The following is a 5,474-nucleotide window of genomic DNA, read 5'->3' as shown; positions in this document are numbered from 1 at the left end:
TATAATCTATAGGTCCTGGGGGCGTTTCGTCTAAGTGTAGGATTTGCGAATCCTCGTTGGTTTCCGCATAGTGATAGTGTTTCAGACGTTGCCCGTTTACGGTGAACGGTTCTGTAGATTTTCCTTTTATTTCTACCGCTCCACTGGGAAAGATTTTAGTGATATGAAAAGGCCCTGACCATCTGGATCGTAGTTTTCCCGGGAATAACTTTAGTCTAGAGTTAAATAAAAGTACTGCGTCGCCTTGCTTGAAGATTTTCCTTGATATACGCTTGTCATGCCATTGTTTTGTTCTTTCTTTATAGATTCTGGCGTTTTCATAGGCGTCTCTTCTGAGTTCCTCTAATTCGTTTATGTCAAGGATTCTCTTTTCACCGGCGGCCTTATAGTTCAAATTTAGATTTCTAATAGCCCAATAGGCTTTATGTTCTAATTCTACCGGGAGGTGACAGGATTTTCCATAAATGAGCTTAAATGGGGTCGTCCCTATGGGGTTTTATAAGCAGTTCGGTATGCCCACAAAGCTTCTGGTAATTTCAATGACCAATCTTTCCTTGAAGTGGCGACCGTTTTTTCTAGTATTTGCTTGATTTCTCTGTTAGACACTTCCACTTGTCCACTGGTTTGAGGGTGGTAAGGTGTCGCTATCTTATGTCTCACTCCATACTTAAGTAGTAGTTTTTCGAGTACCTTGGATATAAAGTGTGATCCACCATCACTGACTACTATTCTTGGGATGCCAAATCTCGGAAATATTATATTTTTAAAGAGTCTAGTTACTACTCGGGTGTCATTTGTTGGAGAAGCTATAGCTTCGATCCATTTTGATACGTAGTCAACTGCCACGAGTATGTATTTGTTACCGAAAGAGGATGGAAAAGGTCCCATGAAGTCTATTCCCCACACGTCGAAGATCTCTACTTCCAAAATACCTTTTTGTGGCATCTCGTCACGTCTAGATATGTTTCCCGTGCGTTGACATCTGTCACATTCCTTAATAGCCGCATGTACGTCCTTCCATATAGTTGGCCAATAAAAGCCGGCTTGTAGGATTTTAGAGCAGGTCTTGGATGTACTTGTGTGTCCACCATAAGGAGCGGAGTGGCAGTGTTGGATTATATTTTCTATCTCTTCTTCGGGTATACATCGACGGAAAATACCATCAGGGCCTCTTTTGAAAAGTAAGGGATCATCCCAGTAATAGTGTTTTATGTCGTGGAAGAATCGTTTCTTCTGCTGGTAAGATAAAGTAGGTGGAACTATTCCGGCAGCTAAATAATTGACGAGATCAGCGTACCATGGTGTGGCAGATATAGCTAAAGTGGTTTCTACTTGCATGTCGGAGTTGTTTTCTTCCAAAGTAGCTATAAGTTTGTCATACGAGAAATCATCATTAATTGATGTTCTTTCCGGTTCAAGGTTCTCAAGTCTAGAGAGGTGGTCTGCTACTACGTTTTCAGTTCCTTTCTTGTCCTTGATTTCTAAGTCGAATTCTTGTAGCAACAAGATCCATCTTAGGAGTCTAGGTTTAGCATCTTTTTTTGTTAAAAGGTACTTGATAGCAGCGTGATCAGTGTAGACTATTATTTTAGCTCCGACCAAGTAAGAACGAAATTTATCTAGCGCAAATACCACTGCTAGGAGTTCTTTCTCGGTAGTGGCGTAATTCATTTGCGCTTCATCCAGGGTTCTGCTTGCGTAATATATAACGTGAAGCTTTTTATCCTTTCTTTGTCCTAAAACAGCACCTACAGCATAATCACTGGTATCGCACATTATTTCGAATGGTTCATTCCAGTCTGGTGTCTGCATTATGGGTGCTGAGATCAATGCTTGCTTAAGCTTTTGAAATGCTTTTAAACAGTTATCGTCGAATATGAATTCAGCATCTTTCATCAACAGTCCGGTTAAAGGTTTAGTTATCTTAGAGAAGTCTTTGATGAATCGTCGGTAAAAACCGGCGTGTCCTAAAAAGCTTCGTACTTCTCTCACGGTTCTTGGGGATTGAAGATTTTCGATTACCTCTATTTTGGCTTTGTCTACTTCAATTCCTCTGTTCGAGATGATGTGTCCTAAAACAATTCCTTCTCGTACCATAAAGTGGCACTTTTCCCAATTAAGTACTAAGTTTACTTTTACACATCGCTCAAGAACTCTTTCCAGGTTTTTAAGGCATTCTTCGAAACTTTGTCCGTATACAGAAAAGTCATCCATAAATACTTCCATGATGTTTTCGAGAAAGTCGGCGAAAATTGCCATCATGCATCTTTGAAAGGTTGCAGGGGCATTACACAGACCAAACGGCATTCGTCTATAAGCGAAGGTACCAAAAGGGCACGTGAACGTTGTCTTTTCTTGGTCATCAGGGTGAATTGGTATTTGAAAGAAGCCTGAATAACCGTCTAGATAACAGAAATGTGAATGTTTTGCTAATCGTTCTAACATTTGGTCAATGAATGGTAAAGGGAAATGATCTTTTCGGGTTGCTTTGTTTAGTTTCCTATAGTCAATGCACATTCTCCATCCCGATTCGATTCGTTTAGTTATAGTTTCTCCTTTTTCGTTTTCAATAACGGTTATGCCTCCTTTCTTTGGTACAACGTGTACAGGACTAACCCATTTGCTATCAGATAAAGGATATATAATACCTGCTTCCAATAACTTGGTTATTTCCTTTTTTACTACCTCACTTAGGATCGGATTTAGTCTTCTCTGGTGTTCCCTAGAGGTTTTACAGTCTTCTTCTAACATGATGCGGTGCATACAGATAGAAGGACTTATTCCTTTAAGATTGGTGATGTGGTACCCTAGTGCGGTTGGATACTTCCTTAAGATATGTAGGAGTTTTTCCTGTTTCGAGTCTCCCTAGGTCTGCATTAACTATCACAGGTCGTTCAAGTTCTAAGTCTAGGAATTCATATCTCAGATTTTTGGGAAGTGTTTTCAGGTCAGGGGTTGGTTTGTTAAGACATTGCGTAGGATCCGGTGTTATTGCTAAACATTGGTTAGATTTGTCTTCTAAAAGATAGTCTGATGATTTGTCTTCTCCTAACTCTGCTTCTTTTATGCATTCATCGATGATATCCATGAAGTAACATGTATCTTCTATTGCAGGTGCTTTCAAGAATTTGGAAAGAATGAACTCAATTTTCTCTTCACCTACTTCGAAGGTGAGTCGTCCTCGTTTTACGTCTATGATTGCACCGACAGTTGCTAAGAACGGTCTTCCTAGTATAATAGGTGTAATATCATCTTCTCTAATGTCCATAATTGTAAAGTCAGTGGGAATGTAAAACTGACCTATGCGTACGGGAACGTTTTCAAGGATTCCTACAGGATATTTGATGGAACGATCTGCTAGTTGCACAGACATTTTGGTTGGTCTTAATTCTCCCATTTCCAGTTTCTTACATATGGATAAAGGCATAACGCTAATTCCGGCTCCTAAATCGCATAAAGCTTTGTCGATGACAAATTTTCCTATGTGACAGGGTATAGAGAAACTACCTGGATCCTTGAGTTTAGGGGGCATGTTTTGGATTATAGCGCTACATTCGGCAGGGAGTGTAACGGTTTCGCTATCCTCAAGTTTCCTCTTATTAGAAAGAATTTCTTTTAAGAATTTAGCATATGAGGGCATCTGCATAATAGCTTCAGTGAACGGAATTGTAACGTTTAATTGTTTAAGGAGATCAACAAATTTTCTAAATTGGCCCGCATCTTTGGTTTTAACAAGCCTTTGAGGGTAAGGGATAGGTGGTTTGTAAGGTGGTGGAGGTACATAAGGTTCCTTCTTTTCTAGGGTTTCCTTATTTCTCTCTTCCTTTTCCTTAGGTTCACTTTCCTCAGTTGATTTCTTAGGGTTTTGGTTTTCTATCCTTGGATCAGACGGTCCTTCCACTTCCGTTCCACTTCTTAATATAATTGCATGAGCTTGGCTTCTCGGATTAGGTTGGGGCTGTCCAGGGAATGTACCAGTTGGGGCAGCAGTAGGTGCTTGTTGTTGGGCTACTTGTGATATTTGTGTTTCCAGCATTTTGTTATGGGTAGCCAAGGCATCTACTTTGCTTGCTAGTTGTTTAAGTTGTTCGCCAGTGTGTATGTTCTGGTTTAAGAAATCTTTATTGGTTTGTTGTTGGGAAGCTATAAAGTTTTCCATCATGATTTCCAAGTTGGATTTCCTAGGGGTGTTATTGTTAGGCATGGATGGATTCGGTTTCTGATATCCCGGAGGTATAGATGGGGCTTGATTTGGAGACTGTCCAGGTGCGTACAAAGCATTATTGCTCTTATATGAAAAGTTTGGATGGTTCTTCCAATTTGAGTTATAGGTGTTCGAATAGGGGCTTCCTTGAGCATAGTTCACTTGCTCTGCTTGGATTCCAGTCAAGAGTTGACATTCCGCAGGAGTGTGACCTTGGATTCCACAGACCTCGCAATTCTGAGTTATAGCAACCACGGCGGCTGGGGGTGATACGTTTAAACTTTCAATTTTCTGGACCAAAGCATCCACTTTTGCGTTAACGTGATCAAGGTTACTTATCTCGTACATGCCAGTTTTCGTTTGAGGTTTTTCCACCGTTGTTCGTTCGGTTCCCCACTGATAGTGGTTTTGGGCCATGCTCTCGATAAGCTGGTATGCATCAGCATAAGGTTTGTTCATTAATGCACCACCTGCAGCGGCGTCTATTGTTAACCTTGTGTTGTATAAGAGACCATTATAAAATGTATGAATTACTAACCAGTCTTCCAAACCATGGTGTGGGCAAAGTCTCATCATGTCTTTGTATCTTTCCCATGCTTCGAAAAGAGACTCGTTGTCTTTCTGTTTAAATCCGTTTATCTGGGCTCTTAACATAGCTGTTTTGCTTGGCGGAAAATATCGGGCAAGAAAAACTTTCTTCAACTCGTTCCATGTGGTGACTGAGTTGGAAGGGAGAGATTGAAGCCATCTTCTAGCGCTATCTCTTAATGAGAAAGGAAAAAGACGAAGTCGAATTGCCTCTGAAGTGACACCATTAGCTTTAACAGTATCGGCGTATTGGACAAATACGGATAAATTAAGGTTTGGATCTTCGGTAAGATTTCCGGAGAATTGGTTCTGTTGCACAGCCTGCAACAGCGAAGGTTTAAGTTCGAAGTTGTTTGCTTCGATTGCGGGCGGAGCAATACTTGAATGCGGTTCATCTTGCGATGGAGCAGCGTAATCTCTAAGAGCACGAGCTGGTTCTGCCATCTCGGGTGAAAGAAGAAGATCTTTGAGATCAGGAAATTCGATAGGAGGGAGATTGTTTTCAGCACGGTATTCCCGAATTCGTCGTAAGACTCGGAGATACAGTTCGATATCGTTGATTCGTAAATAGAGCGGTTCGCCTTGTGAGCGAGTGCGTGGCATACAAATCAACGAAAGAAAGAATAGAAGAAAAAGAAACCTTAGTCTCTACAGCGTAACGGAAGAGTTACGATATCGATTA

The 5,474-nt window shown here is 40.8% G+C and overlaps 1 pseudogene; it reads left to right on the top strand.

Moving 5' to 3' along the window:
- Nucleotides 1-4,751: 4,751 nt before the first annotated feature.
- LOC127077178 (uncharacterized) lies at nt 4,752-4,851 on the top strand (annotated as a pseudogene).
- The last annotated feature ends 623 nt before the right edge of the window (nt 4,852-5,474 follow it).

This window comes from Lathyrus oleraceus, chromosome 4 (assembly GCF_024323335.1).
Source record: "Lathyrus oleraceus cultivar Zhongwan6 chromosome 4, CAAS_Psat_ZW6_1.0, whole genome shotgun sequence".
Classification (NCBI taxonomy): domain Eukaryota; kingdom Viridiplantae; phylum Streptophyta; class Magnoliopsida; order Fabales; family Fabaceae; genus Lathyrus; species Lathyrus oleraceus.
Note: the sequence above shows the minus strand (reverse complement) of the source record. Positions and strands in the feature narration are given on the sequence as shown.